General features: G+C 42.7%; 1 long non-coding RNA gene across 2 annotated transcripts in view; it reads right to left on the bottom strand.

Moving 5' to 3' along the window:
- LOC102404904 overlaps window positions 1-8,345 on the bottom strand; it is a 96,408-nt gene extending 88,063 nt beyond the window's left edge. For both annotated transcript variants that reach the window (XR_006546768.2, XR_006546762.2), the window contains exons 1-2: window positions 7,555-8,345; window positions 3,422-3,575 (exon numbers count right to left, since the gene is read on the bottom strand). This is a non-coding gene — a long non-coding RNA (uncharacterized LOC102404904). The remainder of the gene's footprint in view (window positions 1-3,421; window positions 3,576-7,554) is intronic.
- Window positions 8,346-13,439: the final 5,094 nt, after the last annotated feature.

Below are 13,439 nucleotides of genomic sequence, written 5' to 3'. Positions count from 1 at the left end.
CTGGAAAGCGAAGCCAATGAAAAACTGCCAATTTGGCCCTTTTAAGGAAATCAGAACCTAATCAAAACCTAATCTTGTCTCAAAGTCAATCGTTTTTGCTAGGTTTAATAACTAAACCAATTTGTGGGCAAACCTTAAGAAATGGAAAACTCTGGAGGAGTTTCAAGAATAAAGTGTAGCTCCAATTAAAATCTAAGAAGAACCATGAACTTCAGAACCTAGATTCCATAGTGCATACATGCTAAGTTGCTTTAGTCATGTTCGACTCTTTGTGGCCTATGGGCTGAAGCCTGCCAGGCCCCTCTGTCCATGGGATTCTCCAGGCAAGAACACTGGAGTGGATTGCCATTTCCTCAGAGGATCTTCCTTATCCAGGAATCCAACCTGCGTCTTTTACGTCTGCCTGCTTTGGCAGGTGGGTTCTTTACTACCAGCACCATCTGGAAGCCCCCTATACACACCTGCTGCTGCTGCTGCTAAGTCGCTTCAGTCGTGTCCGACTCTGTGCGACCCCATAGACGGCAGCCCACCAGGCTCCCCCGTCCCTGGGATTCTCCAGGCAAGAACACTAGAGTGGGTTGCCATTTCCTTCTCCAATGCATGAAAGTGAAAAGTGAAAGTGAAGTCACTCAGTCATGTCCGACTCTTAGCGACCCCATGGACTGCAACCCACCAGGCTCCCCCATCCATGGGATTTTCCAGGCAAGAGTACTGGAGTGGGGTGTCATTGCCTTCTCCGCTATACACACCTAGTACCTGCCAAAAAGAAGATGATGGAAAATTGTGAATGAGTAAGTTCAGTGAATGAGTAAGTAAATGAAGAAAGATACTTCCCCAACCTCCATGGAGATCAATTATATTTTATGAAAACAATTTTATACAGTCAATCTAGGTATAGAATGTAATTTATATTAACTTTCTGTTTTCTAATATAGTCTGGGAATTAATTCATCCAGTATGGATAACATTTTGAAATGAAATGCCATTTTGAGTTTTAAATAATCAATTTTAAATGGGATTTTATAAATATTAGTCATTGTAATAACTGTCACTTTAGTACTCTGCCATGCCTTGTACATGTATCATCTCTTTTGTGCTTACAAAGAACCAACAAGGTTAGTTTTAGCAACCCATTTTCTAAAGGGAACAAAGGCTCAGAATGTTAAATCACACGCTCAAAACTACACAGCTAGTAAAAGGCAGAACCAGGAGTCACAATCAGTGTGATTCTAAGGCATACCATCTTAATCTCTAAATTTTCTTATGAACAGCTAATGAACATTGTAAACTTTGAGACACAAACCCCTTTCAGAATATAGATCCCTTCCTAAGACTAAATATGCATGTATACATTGACAGGTAACTTCTAGAACATGGAGACATACATGGGGCAACCCCCATCCCCATATAAATGCTAGACCTAGGTCAGAAAATTTATGAAATACTATAGAAAATTAGGGAGAAATATGAAAATTGCAATAGAAACTTCTATCACATATATGCTGCTGCTGCTAAGTCGCTTCAGTCGTGTCCGACTCTGTGCGACCCCAAAGATGGCAGCCCACCAGGCTCCCCAGTCCCTGGGATTCTCCAGGCAAGAACACTGGAGTGGGTTGCCATTTCCTTCTCCAATGCATGAAAGTGAAAAGTGAAAGTGAAGTTGCTCAGTCGTGTCTGACTCTTAGCGACCCCATGGACTGCAGCCCACCAGGCTCCTCCGTCCATGGGATTTTCCAGGCAGGAGTACTGGAGTGGGGTGCCATGTGAAAGTAATCATATATTCTATAATAAGAAGTCTGGTGTCCACTGCAACAAAACTTCAAATATAGTATCTATCATTAAATATTAGCAAAATTATATTGCAAAAATTTCTCTTCCCTTTGATCTTCTCCCCTCCTCTTCCCACCTCACTGTATTCATCCCTCCCCCTCATCTCCTTTCCTCAATACTGTGAGTACTTATTTAGTGACTGGCACATTATGCCCTGTTTTGGCTGTTTGTGATATACCAGGAAAAACAAAACACAGAACACCAGGATGAAACAAAAATCACTGTCTTCCAGGAGCCTTTATTCTAGTGGGAGGATACAGATGGTAAAAATGATCTAATAGAAAGTGATAAATGCTATATAAAAAAATACAGCAAGTTTGGAGGTATGGGAATGACAGAGGCAAGTGGTTATTGGTCAGGGGATGGTCAGGATAGCCCTCATTGAGAAAAGCATATTTAAGCAAAGCTTTAAAGGAGGCGAAGGCATTAACCAGGTGACTTTCAGAGGAGAGATTGTTATAGCCAGAGGGTCAGTCAGTGGATAGGCACAAAGCAGGAGTCTGTTTGATGAGCTGAAAGCAAGGAAGGAGGCTGTGTAGCTGAACGGAATGAGTGAGGGGCTAGAACCAAGAGATGAGGTCAGAGAGGTAATGGAAGCCAAAAGACACAGAATGCATGCAAAAACAAGAGCCTCGTATATGCTGTCTATAAGAGAGCCACCTCAGACCTTGGGACACCCACAGACTGAGGGGATGGAAAAAGGTATTCCTTGCAAATGGAAATCAAATGAAAGCTAGAGTAGCAACACTCATATCAGATAAAAATAGACCTCAGAACAAGGACTATCACAAGAGACAAGGAAGGACACTACATAATGATCAAGGGATCAATCCATGAAGAAGATACAACAATTTAAAATATTTATGTAACCAACATAGCAGCACCTCAATACATAAAGCAAGTGCTAATAGCCATGAAAGCATAAATCAACAGTAACACAGTAATAGTGGGGGACTTTAATACCCTACTTATACCAATGGACAGATCATCTAGAGAGAACATTAATAAAGAAACATAAGCTTTAACATGACACACTAAACCAGATAAACTTAACTGATATTTATAGGACATTCCATCTGAAAACAGCAGAATATACTTTTCAAGTGCACAAGAACATTCTCCAGGACAGATCACATCTTGAGTCACAAATCAAGCCTTGGCAAATTTAAGAAATTTGAAATTGAATCAAGCATCTTTTCCAACCACAACACTATGAGATTAGGAATCAATTACAAAAAAAAAAAAAAAAAAAAAACCTGTAAAAATCATAAACAAAAAAATACAGTACTAAATAACCAAGAGATCACTGAAGAAATCAAAGAGGAAATTAAAAAAAAAATACACAGAAACAAATGACAATGAAAACACAGTGACCCAAAACCTATGGGATACAACAAAAGCGGTTCTAAGAGGGAAGTTTACAGCAATACAATCCTAACTCAAGAAACAAGGAGGGGATATATGTATCCATATATCTGATTCATGTTATTGTATAGTAGAAACTAACGCAGCATTGTAAAGCAACTATACCCCGTTAAAAAACAGACAGCTATCTCTTAGAGGAATTAAAATGTGAAAAACTGCACACTACCTTGCCTTAGTCTATTTCCCATACTCTTCACTTCTTGATGTAGATACAGGCTTATGGTTGGTCTCATAATTCCTTTTTGCCTGAGGAACTTCCTGAATTTTGTATATATTTTGAAGGTAGAGTCACTGAGACTTCTAGACATAGTAGATGTACCCTGTGAGAGAAAGCAAAGTCAGTATGACCCCAATGCTGATAAATCACAATAACAGCACCAGATGATTTTTTGCATACATTTAGGAAGAGATACTAGGGTGAAAAAAAAAATTCAACTCTAAAGACTACGACTTGATACACCTAGTGTATGATTTTATAATCTGATAAGTGGCATGGATTTTTCTGCCCCTCAAAGTTCCAGTTTCAAAGTGAAGTGAAGTCGCTCAGTCATGTCCTACTCTTGGTGACCCCATGGACTGTAGCCCACCAGGCTCCTCCATCCATGGAATTTTCGAGGCAAGAGTACTGGAGTGGGTGGCCATTTCCTTCTCCAGGGGATCTTGCCAGCCCAGGAGTCGAGCCCAGGTCTCCTGCATTGCAGGTAGACACTTTACCCTCTGAGCCAACACGGAATCCTTCTAGTTTCAAAGGCCTGTAGAAATCCCAAGGAGGGACCACAGATACTACACTCTTCCCTTCTTGTCAACCTGGATGCAAAACTCAATCTTCCCTTCACAAAACAAAATGTTCCTTCACTAGTTTCAACAAGAAATCTACTCCTCCCGTGTTCACCAGGTCTCCTCACCTTTCATTCACTTTCTCACGTGGTCTTTGTTCCCTCTCTATGAAACTGCTTTCTGTGAATTTTGAATTCTTATTTTGTGTAAAATATAAGGATCTCCTGCCCTTAGCACTCGATACATAAACACCCCTTAGGGAGGTTATCGGAATAAAGGAGGTATCAGGATCTGCCTTTCTTAGAAGGTTAGGTTTATAAATATACAGTACTCTCCTAGGTAAAATTCCCCCAGAATTTGCATGCAGGAGGTTTAGCAGAAGTGCTCTTGAAAACAGAAGTGCTCTTTGCAAGGGAAGTGAATTGTGCAGAGGTAGGATTTGAAATGGTTAAAACAGCAGCCTCAGCCACTGCCACAGCGATCCTTCAAGACTAAGATGATCCTACAACAGAATTAGAACGTCCCACATTAAGGAATGTGCTCCCACAACAATCAGTCATCATATATGGCTGCTGATTGTTGTGCCCCCACACCAGGAACTGAGGTAGAGAAGGCAATGGCACCCCACTCCAGTACTCTTGCCTGGAAAATCCCATGGATGGAGGGGCCTGGTGGGTTGCAGTCCATGGGGTCGCTAGGAGTCAGACACAACTGAGCGACTTCACTTTCACTTTTCACTTTCATGCATTGGAGAAGGAAATGGCAACCCACTCCAGTGTTCTTGCCTGGAGAATCCCAGGGACGGGGGAGCCTGGTGGGCTGCCATCTCTGGGGTTGCACAGAGTCGGACATGACTGAAGCAACTTAGCAGCAGCAGCAGCAGCAGCAGGAACTGGAGAGCAGAGACTTGAGCAAGGCAGTTTCCTTCAGCTGAGGGCAATTCCCAGAGCTGGATGCACCTGTAAGTAATCAGCATCCAACAGCACAGGGGACCATGAAGCCTTAACCAGGAAGGGGAATCTAGGAGGTGTCCAAACGCATCCACTACAATCCTTCCTACGTCATTTAGTTCCACTTGCTTCATGTCGTATATTCCCTCAACAAGGGAACAACTTCTCCAGGAATGCAACTCACCTCCTTTCCAGGGAAAACTTTTAGAAATTTAGTGGGACAAGCTACAGTGTCAGCCTTCTTCTTCCTTTCTCCCTCCTCCCCTGCCCTCAGCCCTACAACTATATTCAAGACCATAAACTGATATTTATAGTCTCCCTCATCTCTTAACTTCATATACTAGAATCCACCCACCCTTGACTGCCACTGGGTAGTCAGCTGGTCTCCAGCATTTACCTGGTGGGATGACCCAGTCCCCATTTCCTGAGGCGGACGTGGGCTCATAGTTGCTGTGCCCTTCTCAGGATATCGCTTCTGCACAAGTGCATTTACCATTAAAATTGGTTAGAGGAATACCAAGAGCCCACTTCCCTTCACCTCCTTTCCTAAGCAGATCACTTGGGTGCCAAACCCACTTTTCCCTGATCCTACTATGTAACTTAGGGCTTCCCTGGTGGATCAGATGGTAAAGAACCTGCCTGCAATGCAGGAGATGTGGGTTTGATCCCTGGGTTGGGAAGATCCCCTGGAGAAGGAAGTATTCTTGCCTGGGAAATCCCATGGACAGAGGCACATGGCAGGCTCCAGTCCATGGTGTTGCAAGAGTTGGACACGACTGAGTAACCAAACAACAACATTATATAATATGTAACAGTGGTCCTACCTTCTGATTATTGGTGTTGTTCAGGTGCTCCGTTGTGTGTGACTCTTGGTCAGAGTCAATAACCCCTGTCGGAACTATAGATCCTTTTTTTGCTTACTGGCACAAAGAACCAAAAGTAACCATGTGACAGTCATAGCTGAAGTTTAATGGGACTCCTGTGGAGGAAGGCCCAGGAATTCCCCTGGGAATCAAGTCCATTAACCCTTTACAGGACTGTGGGGATGGGAAGAACAAATATCCCAAATGGGTCACTGGAAGTGATAATAAGCACAGACCCTTCTCCTTGTAACCCGTAGTTCCCAGACCCATGTAGTTCCCTTGGGGAACACAGTATCACATAACAGTTGATGATACAGGGTGTGCTCTTTATTCTGGAGGATGAAGGTATACACCACATTCTCGCACAGTATAACTTCCAACTTCCCACCTTTGGTGTATACCTTCAAAAAGCCATTCTATCACTCTATCAGGCTGGCAGAATCCAAGTGGTAAAATGCGAAAGACCAGGGAACCTCATGGTTAGGTGCCTACTGTCACACCTCATTTGCTTTAAAGTGCACAGCTTGGTCCAATGCAATTTATGTAGGATCACATATTGGTAGATCAAACATTTTGTTTGCTCTTGGATAATGGTGCAGCCAATGAGCCTAATGAGCAGGAAAGGCAATCACATAGAGAACATAACTCAAACTAAAATTTCTTCCTCTCGAAATTTCATGGACACAGTGTAACCAACTTTGTCTAGTTGGTCCCCTTAAGGCATGGGGCCATACTAGAGGGAAGGATTAGTCTTGCTGCTGGCTGGTTAAATGATTGGTCGGCCCTGGTGAGTGGCGGTACACGTTGCTGGGCTCATGCAATGTAGCCTGTCTCTATAGCTTCTCCTGTATAAACCCTCTGTGCAACACTGCAGTAACTTTCAACAAAGACTGGCTAAGTTCTCCTACATGGTTATTTAGTGTCCCTTCTGCAGTGGTTTCTCTCTGTCGGCATTAAAAAATATGTATTAATTATTTGCTGTTTCAGCTGTCTTAGTTGCAGCTTGTGGGATATTTAATTGGTTGCATTCTTAGTTGTGACAGATGGGATCTAGTTCCCTGACCAGGGATTGAACCTGGGCCCCTTGCATTGGGAACATGGGGTCTTAGCCACTGGATCCCATGGAAGTCCCCTCTGGTGGATACTTGGATGCGAAACAAAGATATTCATACTTCATGCCCATGTTTGTATGTCAATTCACATGCCTCTTCTTCAAACCTCTTTTTCTCACTCTTTATCCTTCCAAGCCCCTGAACAGCTAGCCAAACCATGTCACTGCTAATGAGCCCATGAGTAATCTTACAATCTACTTCTCTTCTGACACAAAACAGATAATCACCCACACATGCAAACCTCTGCTAATGGTGAGACTCTCACTGCTGTCTTTCAAGGTCACCCTGAGTGAAGCTTTTGGGCAAGAGTCCAAATTATGTATCAGTTCCACCCCAAAACCAAGTAGTTTAAAACAACAGCAGCTTATTATTTCTTCAAACGAGATGACAAACATGGCCAAGGACAGAGACAAATTAAGTGGAATGAAGATGAGTCATAAAATGAAGATGTCTAGAATGCGATCACGATACTGTCAACAAACAAGGCAGGACATGAAATAGAGACGTGAAACTAGACAATACAGCTTAAAATAAGTAGAGGAGATAAACTAGAAACAGCCTTTATATTTCTTACTAAACAAAACCAGAATTCCTTACCTTTGTCTTCAGGCTTCTTCTCACTTTCGACTCTGATTTCTTGTTAAATACTCTCTCTTGCTGCTAATTTTAAAAGACCCTATTAGAAACAATTGTGAGGAACCGTCCTTCCACTCCCTGCCTTTATGCTGCTCCTTCAACAATGGAGCCTTATGTAGTTTCTCTGGGAAGTTTCCTCATGGAGTATCGATTTGTTTTTATGTACATCCTCGCTGCAGAAAAAGAACTTGAGTTGGATCAGAAAAGGTAATTAATTATTTCACAAAGGGCTAGGGCATAAAGGGGCAGGAGGGAAGCACCAGCCTGGTGGTCCAGTGATTAAGAATTAGCCTTGCGATGCAAGGGACACCGTTTCATCCCTGGTTGGGGAAGATCCTACATGCCACCAGAACAGCTAAGCCAGTGCCCCGCAAGTACGCCTGCGCTCTGGAGCCCATGAGCCGCAACTCCTGAGCACACGTGCAGCAGCTACTAAAGCCCGCATGCCCTAAAGCCCCCGCAACAGAGAAGCCGGTGCAACGAGAAGCCTGCACACCAGAACTAGAGTGTGGCCCCTGCTCTCCACAACTAGAGAAAGTCCACGCACAGCAATAAGGATCCAGTGCAGCCAATAAATAAACTTTCTTCCCCTGAACCCACTGAAATCCTTAGCAGCAGGGCCCACTGCTTAATGACCTTCATGCGGCTGTACAAAGTACCTCAGTTCAGTTCAGTCGCTCAGTCGTGTCCGACTCTTTGCGACCCCATGAATTGCAGCACGCCAGGCCTCCCTGTCCATCACAGACTCCTGGAGTTCACTCAGACTCACGTCCATCGAGTCAGTGATGCCATCCAGCCATCTCATCCTCTGTCGTCCCCTTCTCCTCCTGCCCTCAATGCCTCCCAGTATCAGAGTCTTTTCCAATGAGTCAACTCTTTGCATGAGGTGGCCAAAGTACTGGAGTTTCAGCTTCAGCATCATTCCCTTCAAAGAAATCCCAGGGCTGATCTTCAGAATGGACTGGTTGGATCTCCTTGCAGTCCAAGGGACTCTCAAGAGTCTTCTCCAACACCACAGTTCAAAAGCATCAATTCTCCGGCACTCAGCCTTCTTCACAGTCCAACTCTCACATCCATACATGACCACAGGAAAAACCACAGCCTTGACTAGACAGACCTTTGCTGGCAAAGTAATGTCTCTGCTTTTGAATATGCTTATCTAGGTTGGTCATAACTTTCCTTCCAAGGAGTAAGTGTCTTTGAATTTCATGGCTGCAGTCACCATCTGCAGTGATTTTGGAGCCCCCAAAAATAAAGTCTGACACTGTTTCCACTGTTCCCCATCTATTTCCCATGAAGTGATGGGACCAGATGCCATGATCTTCGTTTTCTGAATGTTGAGCTTTAAGCCAACTTTTTCACTCTCCTCTTTCACTTTCATAAGAGGCTTTTTAGTTCCTCTTCACTTTCTGCCATAAGGGTGGTGTCATCTGCATATCTGAGGTTATTGATATTTCTCCCAGCAATCTTGATTCCAGCTTGTGTTTCTTCCAGTCCAGTGTTTCTCATGATGTACTCTGCATATAAGTTAAATAAGCAGGGTGACAATATACAGCCTTGATGTACCCCTTTTCCAATTTGGAACCAGCCTGTTGTACCTACAGGTGTTTAAAGTTTGATGACTGAATGACTCAGCACCTTCACACTTAGGCCATACAGCCTCGTAAGATACTTTGTAGTCATTTATCATTTCTGTAAGTTACACTCTTTGAAGTCAGAGACCAGTTCATAATTTTGCTTTTTGTAGCATGTAGCAAAGTGTCTTTGCACTGAGTTTTAGCAGCAAAATATTTAATTGGTTATGAGGATTATCACTAACCAAGGACATGTGAAAAGGGAAGGTGATTTGTGAATTAGAAGTACAGCCTCAGTGGATTCCACAAATCCACTTGGGAAGGTGGACTGGCCCTTTAGAGATGTCTTGAAATGAAGTAAGCAAGACAAGCCTTTGAACTCTGCATGACCCAGACACTGAACGTGTGCTGCAGCCCAGGAAGAGGCCAGCATTGTGGGTAAGGCAGCTTTCTAGAGCCAGGGGCAATGCCTAAAGGATGCAGCTGTGGACTATCAGCATCCAAATTCCAATCAGTGTAGAGAAGTTGGTTCTAGAAGCGAACATTGGTGGTGCACAGCAGCATCAAATACAGCATCCTGAGGTATGGATGAAAAGACAGGACTGAATTCATTTTTGGCTCCCAAGATTCAGACTCTTCTGTGAGCCCAAATAACTCCTTTTTTTCTCCTTTGAGGATTTGAGTTGGCACCTGAGCTATTTATCTTTGACTCTGCCCTGCCACTTGGATACTAGGAAGGTTTCTCACACTCACCTTACACAGTGCTAGTCACTCACGCCAACACCACCACTGCCCCAGCCCAACCAGGAAGTCTTCCTGCACCAGCAGACATTTCTGTGGCATGTGGCTTTCTGGGCGTCATACAGTTGTCCCTGCAGCCTGAAGATCACAGCTTTAGAGAATATGGGTCTGAAAAAAAAAAAAAAATTCCCACTAGCACCCTCTGTCATCTTTTCCACTATCAGAATCAAGGCTGACTTTCAGGTTAATGATTCCTACATACAAGGAAGGAACATCAGCTTCTGCTCTTTTCAGCCCTTACATGCATAATCTCTGCCTCCTATAAGAAGGAGGAGCCAGAATATCTACTGGGCAATTTTGCTTGTAGGGATTAGTTTTCTCCTTGTTTCCTGCTGTTAGTTTCTGGATGGCTTAAGGAAAGTCCTATAGCAAGTGTTGTTTGCTTGGAAATACCCATCTTTCCTGTAAGCAAATTTTTTAAAGGATGGAGGAAGATACTTTCACCTGGCAACTCTAGACATTGAAAAATGCACCAGGTAAATGAGTAACTCCTGGGTTAAAAGTGGATGGTCCCAGCTGTTCTCTCTGAGCTCAGACTTCATACATTAAGTTAAATGACACAGCCTCTCATTAGGTTTTCTGAGTATCAGACCAGAACTGGAAGTTGGAGACCACTCCTTGGGACCTTACTTGTAGGGAAGTTGATTTTACTGGGAAGGCTGTTATACCAGCATCATCAACTGTAACTCCCCATGTCTCCAGTGAGGCCTCCAGTTCAAGTCTGCCCTTTGGTTGGATTTCATAAAAACAGCATCTATCACCTTTCTTCCAGAGTAAATCTTTGCTAACAGGGAGAATTTAGATCTTCCATTCTAATGCTTCTCCAATAACACCTTACTGTATGTTGCTCTTGTAATAACATGCTTTGACTGAACCTGAGTTTTCAAACTCTTCAATAGCACTTTGTCATACAGCTGATTGCAAAAGACTCTAGTATTAACACATTTCCAGGGAACTTTTCTCTGTCTTGTTGGTGCATGGTAGGGGAGCAGATGTTCGAGTCTCTGCAGCTTCCAACATTTTCAAGTACACTTGTCAACACGGTCAAGTATTTCGTCACAGGTGAAGCTCTGGCGGGACTGAGATCATGTGTACCTCCTAATGTCAAGCTTATAAATTTTCTTTTAATCTCCTTCACATCTCTGCCTCTGATACCTGCCACTACCACAACACAATATGCTCTTTTCGAACTCACAGTCCCACTGTCTGTTCCCTAAAATTGGACTGCCTGAGAATGTAAACTAGTTGTATGGTTAAGAGGTTAGCAGCTTCTGATGGTAGTTCCAAAGCTTGCTGATAACAGATTCAACAGTAGATGTCCTGCCCCTGGGGCACTCTGTCAACAAATGCAGCGTGGTAGGGGCCTTTGGTCAGGCAAAGTCACAGTGGCCATGAACACACTTCCCCTTCCAGACAGAATGTTATACTTTAGAGTCTGTTGAGATAAACTCCTAAAAAAAAAAATCCTCATTTGAGACTTGGTTTGGTTTTGGCTTATATAATAGTATGATACCTTGCCTTTTGCTTAAAATTCAGTCTTGAGCAGTGTGTCCCTGAACAAGAACTGAAAATTTGATCTCAGATTTCTACTTTGGGTTCCCTATGAGACTGCTTAAGGTTCTTAGAAGGGCTGTTGTTCAATTAGAAATAGAGGTTCTGTGAGGCATGTCCTAAAAATCCATCCAAGGCTTTTGAAAGATTCTCTGAGATATCACCTGAAATCTTTCTACGTCTGAAGAAAGGATTTTATAGTTATACAGCTTGCTTCATGTTTACCGTAAAAGATCATGTTTCCAGACAGCACCCTGAATTTGCTCTTTGCCCTGAGGCTCTTTTTTTTTTTAACTTTTGAGAGTCTTCCTTTGGGAGAGACTAGGGATGAGAATTGATTTTATTTTTTTTGTTTTCTTTTTAAACCTAGCAAAGCAAGGACAATTTTTATTTGTTCTACATACTGCTTGAAAATGGAATAATTTCTATTTTCATTCATCTCTTTATTTTTATGATAGCAGCTAGAAGACCTTAGCTGTCACTTTGAACGTTTAGCCTAGAAATATCCTCATCAGATCAACCCGTTCACTAGGGGCAGTTCTGTCTTCTGCAGTGACAGAAGCTTCCAGCACTGCATATCCAAGGCCTTCTATCTTCAGCCCCCAGTAACGTTTCACTCACTCTCCTTAAGGCCTTCACTGATGCCACTTTAGTGCTCACTGGTCCTGGTAGCACCCAACTTCCAGGTAACAAAATCTAACTTTTGCTACATAGTACAGCTCCCTAAAACCTACTTATGTAAACAACATTCATTTGATTTTGCTCATGATTTTGTCTGACAGGAATCTGCGGAAGGGCTCAGCTGGGTAGATTCTGCTTGGAGTCTCTCATGCAGTTGTTGTCAAATGTTGGCCAGGGCTGCAGTTCTCTGAAGGCTCAGTTGGGCTGAATGTCCAAAAAGGTCACTCTCGTGGCTGGCTGTTGATGCTCACTGTCCACTGAGAGCTCAGCCCACCTGTCCCCCCGTGCACACACATGTGGCCCCTACATCTGCTTAGTTTCCGCACATCTCCCAAGCTTTGGGTGGTTGGAATTTTAACACAGCAACTCAGGACCTCGAGTGTGAGTGTTTGGTTAGGTTGAATCAGTTTCAGTAAATGCACTTTTTACATATCATGCAAAGTTATAAACAGGACAATAAAAACAGGCCAAACAGGAGATTTTAAAGCCTCCGTTATTGTTCCTTAACACCCCTACCTAACAAGTTACCATATTTACAAGTACAAATATCTTCTGAGAAATGTCAGGCACACTGTTTGAATCCTCTGAAACAAAACAATTTCTGTGATGCATGTATAGTTATGCCAAGAAGTCCATCTGCCAGGCAGAACTTCATCCTTTAAATACCTTGTTATGGCAGCACAAAAGAACACAATGAGCTTTGTTTAGAGTGTCAGTCTTCCATCTCTGGGCTAAAAGGATTAGGTCTAAATTGCCCATCATTACGTAAGACGACATGAAAATGTTTGTTCCTTTTGTCCTTAAAAGTACTTCGTGGTGTTTTATGAAAAGCCAAAAAAAAAAAAAAAAATGTTAATTGAAATAAGAAATCTATTCAGAAGGTCATAAGCAGTAGATTTGCCAGCATTCCAATTTATGCTATTATTTGTTTAACACACAAAAGTCATGGGAATTTTCAAATATAATCATTTGTTGGGTATGACAGGGGATTGAGGAAAGACATATAGCACGATGATTAAAAGCAGGCATTTTGGAGTCAGTCGGATCTGGCTTTAGCCTCTGTGGTTAATAAGTAAGACTAGGAAATTTACTTAAACTCTCTGTGGCTCATTTTCCTCATTTGTAACATAGAAATAAAAGTATTTGCCTTCGAAGGTTGTTTTAAGGGTTAAATGAAATAACACATGTAATTTACTGACCAGGGCTTGGCACAAAGTACATGTACAGTTAACAAGTCAG

Source organism: Bubalus bubalis, chromosome 2, assembly GCF_019923935.1.
Source record: "Bubalus bubalis isolate 160015118507 breed Murrah chromosome 2, NDDB_SH_1, whole genome shotgun sequence".
Taxonomy (NCBI): Eukaryota; Metazoa; Chordata; class Mammalia; order Artiodactyla; family Bovidae; genus Bubalus; species Bubalus bubalis.
Note: the sequence above shows the minus strand (reverse complement) of the source record. Positions and strands in the feature narration are given on the sequence as shown.